Source organism: Triticum aestivum, chromosome 2B, assembly GCF_018294505.1.
Source record: "Triticum aestivum cultivar Chinese Spring chromosome 2B, IWGSC CS RefSeq v2.1, whole genome shotgun sequence".
NCBI lineage: Eukaryota > Viridiplantae > Streptophyta > Magnoliopsida > Poales > Poaceae > Triticum > Triticum aestivum.
In genome coordinates, this window is record NC_057798.1 from 228,926,993 (window position 1) to 228,941,631 (window position 14,639).

Sequence of the window (14,639 nt, forward strand, 5' to 3'; positions counted from 1 at the left end):
ATTAGTTATAACAATGCGATGATTCAGACAATGTAATGATACACATAGTTAATCCACGTTGCTAATTACAGATAGAAGAGAAGGTGTTGTATTTGAACCTGAATTGCTACTGAGATATATATGGCTTGGATTTAGCTCTATGGACCCTGATAAAAGACAGATAGTGCAATTCTATCTCATCACAAGCACCTTCTCTTTCACCATGTCAGATCACACAACTCTATTTCTTCACAGCCCATAGTAAGACGTGTAGAACAAAGGTCTTCAAGATAGAGCAAACAAAGGCCTTAAAGTTGCAAGAAAAAACTCTACAACACACAGGCAACTCTGGTTCTTCAAAACGTGCCAAGCTTCTATGGTTACAATTGAGAGCGACTATTTCAGGCTCGAAAAGATTTTTCTTCAGTCAGTTTTCCCTCCGCCCTCCCATATTATGCATCCAACGGACTGTAACCTTCTTCCTGGCACACGAACGCCCGCACTACAGCCTCGCCGCCCTGGTCTGCCCGAGTTGCCGTTGCTGCCACCGGTCATCCCTCTAACCCACCTCCACCCAAACCCCGCAACTTGTTGCATGTCCTCCGCTGACGACGCTGGGACAAGTTGTGTCGTCCCTGCCTCCATCCAGGTCCTAGATCTTCATCTTGGGGATGCCACCACAAGTAGTGTCGTCCCCGCCTCCGTCCAGGTACTAGCTCAGCATCTTGGAGACGTTGTGGCAGGCAGTGCCGCCTCCATCTCAGCCTTAGCTCCATCTAACCTACTTCTCAGGCACATGTCGACAAGTTGAAGGCTCAAAATTCCAGTCACCTGAAAGCAGCCAGTAGGCATTTGGACTTCACGTTTATAAGAGAGAGAATTAGGAGAACATATCGACTGATCGTTACTCTCGATGGTGAGCATGTTATTGATTGTGAACTCATATTAGGCTGTTTACACAGAGGAATGAAAAAAATCACGGAAAACCGAACTATTATACAATACTTACCTTATCTAACAAAGATATATAGAGATTGTAGAAAGGGATAGGATAGTTATTTTTGCAAGAGACTTGTTGTAAATTCCTTAACTCAAAAAACAAAAAAGGGTGGTCAACATTCTGGTGCAGACTTCACTATCACGACTGATTCCGTTATAGGAACATGATATTCCAAACATGATCTCACATATGAGCTCAAAAATTAAAATAATCTACTCACATATCCTAGCTCTAGGTAATACTAAGGTTACATTTTTTATCCTACCAAAATTACATAAACCCTTCCTTTCTAAAAAAAAATTAGCATCAGGACATGCGTGTCGTCCCCTTTTAAGATATTAATGTAAATCAATTGATTAACCAGCAATAATCCTATTCTTGGAAATTATAGAAATTATAGAAGTTTATTGGATTTTGGAATTGATTTCTCTAGTAAATTAAGATCAGTTCCAAATATACTCCCTCCGTTCCTAAATATAAGTCTTTTTAGATATTCTACTATAAACTACATACGGATGTATGTAGACATGTTTTAGAGTGTAAATTCACTCATTTTGCTCCGTATGTAGTCCCTTCTTGGAATCCCTAGAAAGACTTATATTTAGGAACGGAGGGAGTATAATTCAAGAAAAACATGGTTTCACCACAACCATAGTAATTAGATCAGAAGTTCCTATCCAATCTATCACCCCTATACATACCACAAACTTCATTCAAAATACATACTGTCGAGTGCCGACTCAAAACCATCCAATACTCCTAGTCTTATACAGACTGCACACACCCGTAAACCAAACCCTCATTAAAAAAATACATCAACCAGCTATACACCCTAATGTATGTACATATATTTGTACCATCAATCTGTTGCTAGGTGGTACATATATTTTGGTCCAGTGATGCTCAAGACAGATCAGTGATTGCCCCCATCCTGAAGGAAGTGAACCAACTAAGTAGAGTTTATTCTAGTTTTCAATTTAGGCTTGTGCACAGACCAGCTACTGTTGCTGCTCACCTGTGTGCAAAAAATGCTTCGCCTGAGCGGCAAAGGTGTGCTTGGATAAATATGAATTATGGCTTCGTTTTCAGCCTTCAGCTTGACTATAACTCTACTTATTCAGTCCGGAAAAGCTCCCGATTCCCCCAAAAAAAGTGCACGTGCATGAAACAAGGATCTAGCAAAAAAACACTTAAATACAGTCAAATTCTAAAAAAAGGAATAAAAGTATGCAGAAGGAGCAACACATCTCTGTTTGTAAGAAGTACACAAACCACATATTTCATATTCAGGAAAGGAAACCAAGATATAAACAAGAAAAAGAAAACATAGGATCCATAAACGTAAGATTCTGTAAATTGATGAGGCAGCACTAACCTCATCAAAACTTTTCCCATTATGAATAGCCCGTTCGTGTCTCTCTTCATTGAGCCGTTTAAAGAGTTGTTCTTCTATATGATCGCTAAGCATGGCCCTTGGCAGATCTTTAGCCCCAAGAACATAATTTTGTGGCAAAGGCATACGTAAGCCATGCTCGATCTCCCAAACACAACATTTAGGGCAAGTTTAATCTGCTTCTTTGGAATCACCCCATTTGAAATTTAAAAGGGCACAAATCAGACACTGCCAACATTCACATTTGTCACACATTACACAACGTAGATTCGAGTATGAAGTTTATCCTTAGAAAATTGATTACCTTCCACCTGAATTTTGAACTGTGAGTCTCATTGTAACACAGGATACAGAAATTGTGACAAGTCTCAGTAGCAGTAGCAGTATAGTATGCATTTCATTTTATCCAAGCAACACAAGGAGAACAATAAATTGGTGGAGACTAAAAAAGAGGTTCTCTACTTTGCAAAGCTTGCATATGTAATCATTTTCAGTGTATTCAATCACTTGATACTTTAGAACTTTAGCATTGCTCTGTCAAATGATGGAACATAATAAACAGTTTACACTTTGTAGTGCAATAAGCATATAACTATTTAATATGCTTACACTATGAACAATGGTAATACCAGTGAAACACGTACATAGCTATGAACATGGATCGATCATTATTGTCATAAATGAAACTTATAGAAGGAAATTGCAAATGGAACTTCTTGATAGAACATGAAAATAGATCATTGTAGACTCGTGCTTCATAGCTATGAAGCACCGGCGTTACGGATACGGCGATAAGGAAATGGGGATACGGTAATTTCAAGAAACAATAATACGGCGGTATGGTGGGTATATATAAATAATTAATAAAATGGTAAGTAAAGAAGAACAAATAATCTATGTGCGAGATGACATGAGATCAAAATACTACCCCTTTCATTGCCTTCATGCCTCTTTTTATATCATCAATGACTGAATGACCATTAATTTCCTAGACCCTCATAATTGAATGTTGTGTATCTCTGGACTCACTCCTTGGCCAGCACAGCAACAACATCAGGAGGACAGCAGCAGTAAGCAACAACATCAACAGGTCAACAGCAGCAACAACAATGTCAGTATAAAATAAAGCATAGCTGCATACAAGATGCAAGCATTATACAAATATATACAGCAAAGCAGCATCTGCTGCAACAGGCCTGCAGCGACAAGCACCCAGTGACAAGCCAACAAGCATGCAGCGTCAAGCATAGACAGCACACACACACGCAGCCGGCAAGGCGGGAGGACGGAGGCATGGCCAGGCCGGACTTGGCTGAGTCCCTGTGCAAGATAACAAAGTGAGGCCCTTTGTCGGTTCAAGTGCCAATTAGACATTATATTTGTCCTAAATTTTCTTCAATGACTTTCTATTGAGAATTTATAAACTCACGTGTTAATCTTCTCTTTCTTTGGTTTTTCATGTTACAATTACTTTTGGGATGACATCTTAAAACACAAAGGCATGAAACTTGAAAAATCAAACCTGGAGGAGGGAGAACGACCATGGTACAACACTACACAGGTGTGAAAGAAATCCAGCACTGAACGCTTGCCGATGGAGTAGTACTGCTATACAGGTCTTCTCTGAAATTAGTACAATTACTGACCCTGATTGATGTAACATGTATTGACCTTGATTGCCGGAATTAGTACATAATGGAGTAGAGTAACCTTCTCTTGCTCTCTCAAGTGGAGCATATGGAGAATTACTACAGCCCAAAAAGAAGTAAAGCACAAATTAGATCGGATACAAAGCAAAGCAACCTACTTCGCTTATAGAGGAGGATCTTTACCTGACCAATGCAAATTAGGGAGTGAATCATAGGGATCAACGAATCACTGATGGCTCGGTGATTGCTCGCACCGGCTGCACATGCCCAGGCCAGGGCCTAACCGGAGGAGAGCAGTTACCTTGTCGGGGACGGTGCGGATTTCAAACCGGCAGGGGGAAGAGGGATCCGCGCCGCCGCGCTGCGGGCTCGCGTGCGGCCTCATTCGCCGGCAGCCGCCACACATGCGCCCACTTCGTCCTTTGGATGCGGCTGGAGAGGCGAGGCGGAGCGGGCGCCGCCACGCCGCGGGCTTGCATGCGGCCTCCATGGCCGACCCAAAAGAGCGCGACCACGCCTCCCCTTGTCTCCCGGCGGTGGCCGCACTCCTTCCCTGCTCCGGCTTCCTGTGCACGCCGCTCCGGGCCGCTCTGGCGAAAAGAGCGCCGATGAGGGCGTTGTGCGGGCGGCGGGGAGAGTGCCCGGGAGGTTGTCACGGGGCAGTTCGGCTGACGATTGGGGGTTGCGTCATTGTGGGGGAAGGGAGGAGGCGGCGCTGTTTTCCTCGATCTGGGAAGAGAAAGAAGGATCGGGGAGGCACGATTCAGTTGGAATCGGCCTGAAAATTAGGAGCTGCGAGCGGAATCAAGGGCGATTGTTTCACTCGTGCGGGCGTCGGAACGGCAGAGTTTTCGTTCGCGCTGAACATGTTCTCTTGTTTAATAGTAGTGTAGATACAATTACTGACCTTGATTGATGTAACATGTATTGACCTTGATTGCCGGAATTAGTACATAATGGAGTAGAGTAACCTTCTCTTGCTCTCTCAAGTGGAGCATATGGAGAATTACTACAGCCCAAAAAGAAGTAAAGCACAAATTAGATCGGATACAAAGCAAAGCAACCTACTTCGCTTATAGAGGAGGATCTTTACCTGACCAATGCAAATTAGGGAGTGAATCATAGGGATCAACGAATCACTAATGGCTCGGTGATTGCTCGCACCGGCTGCACATGCCCAGGCCAGGGCCTAACCGGAGGAGAGCAGTTACCTTGTCGGGGACGGTGCGGATTTCAAACCGGCAGGGGGAAGAGGGATCCGCGCCGCCGCACCGCGGGCTCGCGTGCGGCCTCATTCGCTGGCAGCAGCCACACATGCGCCCACTTCGTCCTTTGGATGCGGCCGGAGAGGCGAGGCGGAGCGGGCGCCGCCACGCCGCGGGCTTGCGTGCGGCCTCCATGGCCGACCCAAAAGAGCGCGAGCACGCCTCCCCTTGTCTCCCGGCGGTGGCCGCACTCCTTCCCTGCTCCGGCTTCCTGTGCACGCCGCTCCAGGCCGCTCTGACGAAAAGAGCGCCGATGAGGGCATTGTGCGGGCGGCGGGGAGAGTGCCCGGGAGGTTGTCACGGGGCAGTTCGGCTGACGATTGGGGGTTGCGTCATTGTGGGGGAAGGGAGGAGGCGGCGCTGTTTTCCTCGATCTGGGGAGAGAAAGAAGGATCGGGGAGGCACGATTCAGTTGGAATCGGCCTGAAAATTAGGAGCTGCAAGCGGAATCAAGGGCGATTGTTTCACTCGTGCGGGCGTCGGAACGGCAGAGTTTTCGTTCGCCCTGAACATGTTCTCTTGTTTAATAGTAGTGTAGATACAATTACTGACCCTGATTGATGTAACATGTATTGACCTTGATTGCCGGAATTAGTACATAATGGAGTAGAGTAACCTTCTCTTGCTCTCTCAAGTGGAGCATATGGAGAATTACTACAGCCCAAAAAGAAGTAAAGCACAAATTAGATCGGATACAAAGCAAAGCAACCTACATCGCTTATAGAGGAGGATCTTTACCTGACCAATGCAAATTAGGGAGTGAATCATAGGGATCAATGAATCACTGATGGCTCGGTGATTGCTCGCACCGGCTGCACATGCCCAGGCCAGGGCCTAACCGGAGGAGAGCAGTTACCTTGCCGGGGACGGTGCGGATTTCAAACCGGCAGGGGGAAGAGGGATCCACGCTGCCGCGCCGCGGGCTCGCGTGCGGCCTCATTCGCCGGCAGCCGCCACACATGCGCCCACTTCGTCCTTTGGATGCGGCCGGAGAGGCGAGGCGGAGCGGGCGCCGCCACGCCACGGGCTTGCGTGTGGCCTCCATGGCCGACCCAAAAGAGCGCGACCACGCCTCCCCTTGTCTCCCGGCGGTGGCCGCACTCCTTCCCTGCTCCGGCTTCCTGTGCACGCCGCTCCGGGCCGCTCTAGCGAAAAGAGCGCCGATGAGGGCGTTGTGCGGGCGGCGGGGAGAGTGCCCGGGAGGTTGTCACGGGGCAGTTCGGCTGAGGATTGGGGGTTGCGTCATTGTGGGGGAAGGGAGGAGGCGGCGCTGTTTTCCTCGATCTGGGAGAGAAAGAAGGATCGGGGAGGCACGATTCAGTTGGAATCGGCCTGAAAATTAGGAGCTGCGAGCGGAATCAAGGGCGATTGTTTCACTCGTGCGGGCGTCGGAACGGCAGAGTTTTCGTTCGCCCTGAACATGTTCTCTTGTTTAATAGTAGTGTAGAAGTGTAGATTAAACCCAGCATTACATGCATAAGTCTGTGGATACTTTTGGTACTTTACTTGAATGGCATAATCCCAGGAGTGACAGGCGTTTTGTGCTCCTGAAGGCCAGGGTCATTCATCTTAGATTGGTCCCTAAGAGCATTGTGATGAGGCAGATTGGGGGTGCTAGGCACTGCTGGACAGTTGCTGTAACTATGTTACGTAGTAGTGATTGGAATGCACACTTACCTGAAGTTCCACCTGCTGGGGAAAATCCACCTCCTGATGATGGTGTTCCACATCCTCTGTTTGGTGAAGGGCTGACTGCTGAGCAAATTTACCAAGCCCAGCTGCACAACTGGATGGCTCAGAATGTAGCTGCTGATCATGCTATGCATCAGGCTAATCAGGCCAATGACAATGTGCAGGTGGACCATCAGGTTCAGTTTCAGGCGCAATGGGGTGCCTGGCCAGCTCCTCCACCTCCTGCTGTGAACAATTTTCAGGCATGGTTGGCTGCTGAAGGTCTTCAGGTTTCTGATGGAATTTTACCTGAAAACAATCTGCTAGACAGCCCTGCAATGGCTTGGAATGACTCCATATCTTGGCACAACAGCTCTGAGTCTTCTGTCAGTTCTGATGGGTTTGTTCTTGTGCCTGTCAATGTTCTGAATAATCTCTCGAGAAGTAACTTTGATAGCCCTGCCAGTATCTCCTTGGTTCCTATAATACAGCAGCAAGATTCTCTCACAATTGATCTTTGTCTGAATAACTCTGGTCTGCACTTCACCATGTCACACCATGGGAACTTGATGGCTTCTATGCTCTTCCACTCAGCTAGGCCGGTGTGACAGATCAATGACTTTCTGTGGACTGCCATTAAGCCCGTTCTGGCCACTTTTGGCCCATGGAGCTCGGGGCTGGGTTTTAGGGATTGCTTGAAAGTTCATGTTCAAGTTAGCAGCAACAATGATTCTATCTTGATTACTGCTGGGCATCAGATCACTAGGGATAATGAGGACTGCATATCTATGGTGCATTCCTGGTCTGCTCCTGCCGCGGCTCCGACTGATCCCTCCATGGCTCTGCTCCAGGGAAACTCTAGCTCTTTGCTTATGCCTCCTTCTGATGTTGTTCTGCCTGATGGAGGCGCTTCCTCTCATCGTGGAAAAGTGCAGGCACCTGAATGTGAAGTCTCTCTTCATCGCAGCGCTAGATCCAATAAATATGATGGATTTCAGGTCCATGCTCTGTGCGATACCAAGAAGAAGCAATCAAAGGTCAAACCACACCACACTCCTACTGCTCCCTCCTCGGTGATCATCAGGGAGCTGGACGCTGAGGCAGCCCAGGAAAGACCACCTCCTACTCCCATTCAGGTAATTCAGCAGGTGGGTGTCCAAAAATGCACCATCCCGCCAGAAGAACTTACTGAAGCTGCTCTCTTGGAGTCCAAGGAGGCAGGGTCTTCGTCCTCGGCTTAATTTGCTGGTTTATTAGCTTTATGGGTCTTTTGGTCAATTGGAATATGTTATGTTGGAACATTCGTGGGTTAAACTCTGGTGATAAACAATTAGCACTTTCTAATGCTATCAATGCAAGCCTGTGTCTGATCATATACCGTGCGTGGTCTCCATTGAAACTTCTATTCCTAGAAGTAAGCTTTTTCGATTTGAGCCTTTCTGGATTCAACACCCTGGTTTTATGGAGGTTGTGCAGTCTTCTTGGGATAAGCCCGTCCGATCGACCAATAGTGCAACCATTCTTTGTAGAAAATTCAAGCACTTGCGATACTGCCTCAAAAATTGGAGCAAGAACATTTCCCGATTATCTATAGCCATTACTAACTCCAACAAGGCTCTAGCTGACCTGGACACGCTGGAGAACAGAAGGCCTTTGACAATTCCCGAGGCTAATTTTAGGATTATCCTAAAAGCCCACATCCTACGACTCTTGTCATATCAACAGCAATATTGGAAGAAATGGTGCACAATTCGATGGGTTCGTTTTGGGGATGAAAACTCCAAATTTTTCCAAGCTATGGCCTCCGAACGCTACAGGAGGAACAATATTGCCTCATTAACTCTACATAATGGAACAATAATTGATGATCACGCAAGCAAAGAATCTGTCATTTATCACTCTTTTAAAGAAAGACTTGGAACCTCCTCTAAGCATGAGATGAAATTTGATCTTCCCTCCATTATCAAGAGAATTGAGGGGCTGGATGACCTAACTATGCCATTTACTAGGCAGGAGATTGATCTAGTCATCAAAGAAATGCCTGCGGATCGGGCTCTAGGCCCTGATGGATTTAATGGGGCATTTCTAAAATCTTGTTGGCACATAGTTAAGGAAGATTTCTATGCACTATGTGATCAATTTTTTGAGGGTGCTCTCAACTTGAAGAGTATCAATGACGGATTCATCACACTCATCCCAAAAATTTCGGCGCCACAAGGAGTTAATGACTTTAGACCGATCACTGTGCTAAATTGTTGTCTTAAGGTCATCACAAAGCTTCTAGCTAACAGGTTACAAAAAATGATTCTCAAGATTATTCACCATAACCAATACGGTTTCCTGAAAAAGAGGTCTATTCAGGACTGCCTTGCTTGGGCTTTTGAGTACATATACCAATGCCAATCTTCTAAAAAGCCAATAGTACTGCTCAAGCTGGATTTTGCAAAAGCGTTCGACACCATCGACCATGATGCTATGCTGGAAATCATGAAACACATGGGTTTCAATGATAAATGGTTGGGATGGATCAAAACAATTTTCTCCTCCGCGAAGTCTTCTGTGCTCCTTAATGGCGTCCCGGGCAGACAGTTTAATTGTGCTTGTGGGGTGCGCCAAGGTGATCCCCTGTCCCCCCTAATCTTTGTCCTGGCGGCAGATTTATTGCAGGATGCAATCAATGACTCCTTCCAAAGAAATGATCTTAAGCTGCCCTTTCACCGCCCCAACCAATCGGACTACCCGGTGATTCAATAGGCCGATGACACTGTCATGTTACTTCCTGCGTGTCCGGACCAAGCTTCTCTTGTCAAAACGATTCTTACTGATTATGCCACTTCGATTGGTCTCAAGATTAACTTCCACAAGTCTACTCTCGTGCCCATGAACTGTGATGCCTCCACCGCTCAGACTATTGCGCAAATTTTTGGTTGCGTCGTGGGAAAGTTACCTTTTACTTACCTTGGGCTGCCAATGGGTACTTCTAAACCTACAGTACAAGATCTCATGCCATTGGTTTGTGGAGTTCAACGGAGACTTTCGGCAACACTGTCAATGATTTCCTATGGAGGGAAATTATCCCTTCTCAATTCGGTAATCACATCCCTTATAATCTTTGCCCTTTTCACCCTCAAACTGCCAACGGAAATTATTGATCTGTTGGATAAAATCAGAAGACAATGTCTCTAGACCAAGAAAATGGATGATGGGGAAAAATGTAACTCATTAGCTTCATGGCAAATGGTTTGCAGACCAAAAGAGTGTGGGGGTCTCGGGGTTCTTGATTTACAAACCCAAAGTGATGCTTTACTCATGAAATACCTGCACAAATTCTATAATCACTGGGATCTGTCGTGGGTTGACATGATTTGGTCCACATACTACAATGACAAAATCCCACACGCTTCAGATCCATGCGGATCGTTCTGGTGGAAAGATGTGCTCAAACTCACACCCATCTATAGAGGAATATCAAAAGTGATCATTAGCAAAGGAGATACTGTGCTGATGTGGAAATATCTATGGTTGGATGATGTCCTTGCTGATTCACACCCACGTGCTTTTTCTTATGCCAAACTTGAAGACATCTCTGTTCGAGACTTTCTTGGGTGCACCAATCTCAATGAAACCTTTCACCTACCACTGTCCATGCAAGCACACAATGAGCTACGTCATCTCCAGGAGATCACAGCGCATGTTGGCATGGGTGAGCGTGATGACATGGAATCCTGGATCTATGAATGGGGCTCTGAGATATACACTGCCAAAAGATATTACAATTTCTATTTTTGTGAGGCCACAGCCCATATTAGCTACAAATGGCTCTGGAAATCTTCGGCCACAATGAAAATCAAAGTCTTCGGTTGGCTCCTCTCTGATGGCCTCAACACAAGAAGCATGTTGAAGAGAAGACACTACAACATCGGGGACAATTATGGTTGCATTCTATGTGGCAGGAATGAGGAAGAAACAATTGAACATATGATCTTTACTTGCCACTTCAGTTCAGCCTGTTGGGACACTTTGAATATCCACTGGACTCTAGTTTTAAATAGCAGATAGCGGGCTGGTAGCGGATTGGGGTCCGCGTAGCAGAATGCGGATAGCGGGTGATATTGCGGGCGCTATGTCCACATAGTGGATTTGTAAAAACACTAGATTGTTGTGTATATTTCTATATCCTTCACAAAAAGTAACTACATTTAGTTTGATCAATAGCGGATGCTATTGCGCTAGCGCTATTGCGGACGCAATAGCGGATGCTATCTCCGCTATTTGAAACTATGCACTGGACAGCTAATGGAGATCGCCTCAACTGGATCAAGGAAGCCAAATCCGTTTGGAACAACCAAATGTTTATGGAGATTTTCCTATATGCCTCCTGGAGTTTGTGGAAGGAAAGAAACAACAACCACTTTAGGAGAATTGACCCCACGGTTGGGTCTTGGGCAAGAAGAGTCAAAGAGGACTTCTCTTTACTCATACATAGAGCTAAAGAGAAACACAAACATTTTCTCTCCACTTTTATTCAGTCCTTTGTTGCCACATAGTCTAGTACTTACTTAGGCTACCTACATATACCCTTAATTTTATCATGGCTATGGATGTAAGGATATGACATTGTACTAAACTTTTTGATACTTTAATTCAATATATACAGTAGGAGCCTCTCCTACTGTTTCAGGTGTCAAAAAAAATATTTGTCTTTTTACAAATTTCAAATGGGCATATTTTAGAGTGTAGATTCACTCATTTTGCTTCGTATGTGTACTCCCTCCGTTCCTAAATACTCTATTCGTCTTTCTAGAGATTTCAACAAGTGACTACATACGGAGCAAAATGAGTGAATCTACACTCTAAAATATGTCTATATACATCTGTATGTAGTAGTCCATTTGAATCTCTAAAAAGACAAATATTTGAGTAGTCACTCGTTGAAATCTCTAGAAAGACAAATACTCCAGAGTATATTTAAGAACCGGGGGGGGGGGGTTGTGCACAACCGCATGGGAGACTCAGCCCGGTCGTTGCGCCGCATTAATAGTGAGTAATGAGCAGTCAAATCATAAGCCCCACCTTTCCCACTGTAGGTTGCTCGGAAGAAGCAACCATCAATACGCTCTTCTTTGAATCCACTCATACTACTCCATCTGTCACTGTTTATAGAGCTCGCTTCAGAAAAAAGAAAAAATCTGTGGGACCAAGGCGACTAGCGATCAGCCTGGAAAATAGCATTTGTAGTTATAGCACGGTGTCTATTACTAGAGGGAATAATGTGTACACACATGCATGCAGTGCTTCCACCCCGGGTATACACATGCATGCACTTACTCCACTCCGTAGTAGTACTCCCTCCTTTCCGGTTTATAGTGCTCAATTCAAAAATCTCACCAATCAAGGTAGATGGCGAGTGGTGGAATACTTTTTGTACTTTTGCAAAAGCACCTAATTAATGCTCTTATTTTCCTCAAAAAATTATGTTTACCAATGCATTAATTGCAATGCATGCATGCATAAAGTACATGCATTGGTCAATTTTCTCTTAATACTTGCATGCAATGATTTAATGCACCTTGGAATCTGAACATGTGATGGAAAAAAATCAAATTGAGCCTTATAAAATGGAAAAACTAAAATTTTGAGATAAGCCCTATAAACCGGAAAGGAGGGAGTACATCGAGAGAAAATTGTGGACTTGATTGCGGTTACCACGCCCTAATTAATTGAGCATTAAACCAAACGCGTCTAAAGTCTCTCTGGCGGTGGAAATGCATTGAGAGAAATGCATCATAATGAAGCGCGCCCTGTAAACTGTGACGGAGGGAGGAGTAGTATGAAGGTGCAAACCCAAGTACGCGTATGGCCAGTCGGTCAGCGCACCTCCTCTTGGCATATCACTGACATGTGGGACAGGAGTGTGAGCAAAATGATCTCAATTGACAGCAAAGAGCCAACCCGCCGTTCCTTGAGAAAGACGAGGAGCGAGAACACACAGACGGGCTCGCACGAAGGCCAAGATATATTCAAGCATGGTTGGTTGATCGGTATCATCATTACATGTTGGGCTGCCGTTTTCCGCCCTTCTCTGGAATAAACGTGTACTTTATCAGAGATTAAAAAAATAAGCGTATAGACGCTCCACCATGTGGTTCTAGTAGTAGTACTACTCGTACTACTAAACCTTGTGCTTGGCTCTTCGCCTCTTCGTGAAGTCGAACAATGATGGTACTCCGCATGTTGGGTACTACAGTGTATGCCTCTGACAATCTGACACCGAATGGACTGATGCATGTCCACCGAGGGTAGGTTGCATTAGTCAAAAGGCGTAAGCAAGCTTCATCTTGTCCTGCAAGCTTCTCCTCGTTCTGCGAGTTGACGGGACACACCAAAAAGTAGTGCTAGTCCATACTCCCTCCTTTCCGGTTAATATGGCTTAATCTTTTTTGTGGGTAAATGAGAGAGCTTTATTCATATATAAGCATTCTTAGAACGATCCGCCAAGACACTGGTCACTCGAAGCGAGGTACCCCGCAAAAAAAGAACTAGGAAGCGAGGTGTTTCATCAAGCCAGCTCTCGGCCACATTCAAAGTGCAGCAAGCATGGTTCGCACGAAGATGCGCCGCAAGGTTTGCTGACCTGTTTACATGTTGAATAACAAAAAAAGTGGAAATATTACCGAGCGCTCCTATTTGTAACAGGATATGAGCCAGAATTAAGCGAGAATTGTGGCGAGTGTTCCATGCAATCAACTTCCATTATCACATGTGAGAACCCTCGAAGAGAACCAAATGTGTTGGAGATTGCTTTATCACATTTTAAAATTATAATAAGAGTGCAGACGCTCCTCCATCCGATTCCTAGTACTAGTATAGTACATACCTCTATAGACTATAGTAGTAGTACTAGTACTACTAGTAAACTTTGCGCTTGGCTGTTCGCCTATTCGGGAAGTCGAACAATAATAGTACTAGTAGTATAGTGTATGCTTCTAGCAATCTAACACCGAATTAACTGTTGCACGTCCACCGCCTGAGCGAGGGAGAGCTTGCATTAGTCAAAAGTTTATCCTTGTCCTGCGAGCCACCGCACGCAAGCTTCTCCCGTCCTGCAACCTTCTCCTCGCTCGCAAGTTGACGGGACACAGAAAAGTAATGCTAGTCCATACTGCCTCCTCTCCGGTTAATATGGCTTAATTTCAGACAAGATAAATACACTGTTTGTCACTGTATATTTGTAAAAATACGGTCAGTGGACTTCATAATATGCTCATTACGCTCAATATATATATATATATATATATATATATATATTCTGGTGTTTATACAGTCACTAGCTCACCCTGACTGAGTATGTGTGCGCATGCACGTGTAGGTTGAGCACTTGAGCGTGACCATGTATGTTCCATCGTGTGCTCGGACATGCATGCATTAGGGCGTCGCGCGTGTTTTTGCTTCCATGTGTACGTGTGACTGTTGCATACACGTAGGGGGAGTACGTGTAGGGGCCACTAAGGAGCTGTCAAATCACACAGTAAGTTAGTCGGAAGAAGCAACCATCATTTCACTCTTCAATGACACGTACGCAATATAAAATGGTTGATATGGAGAGAAAAAGAAAACCACTATATATACACTAGCAGGAGCCTAAGCTACAAGCCTGCTTGCTTAGGTTGCTCTCTTCACAA

General features: G+C 45.1%; 1 long non-coding RNA gene across 8 annotated transcripts; it reads right to left on the reverse strand.

The window, feature by feature from the left end:
* Positions 1–205: 205 nt before the first annotated feature.
* LOC123044509 (uncharacterized) lies at positions 206–5,762 on the reverse strand. Of its 8 annotated transcripts, none has more exons than XR_006420151.1 (6): positions 5,115–5,762; positions 4,929–5,030; positions 4,205–4,750; positions 2,355–4,120; positions 1,995–2,154; positions 206–810 (listed from the first exon to the last, which is right to left on the reverse strand). It is a non-coding gene; the product is annotated as an uncharacterized lncRNA (long non-coding RNA). The 8 variants fall into 8 exon arrangements; XR_006420150.1 differs by having other exon boundaries at positions 206–1,910; XR_006420145.1 differs by having other exon boundaries at positions 206–3,692; positions 3,895–4,120.
* Between the last annotated feature and the right edge of the window lie 8,877 nt (positions 5,763–14,639).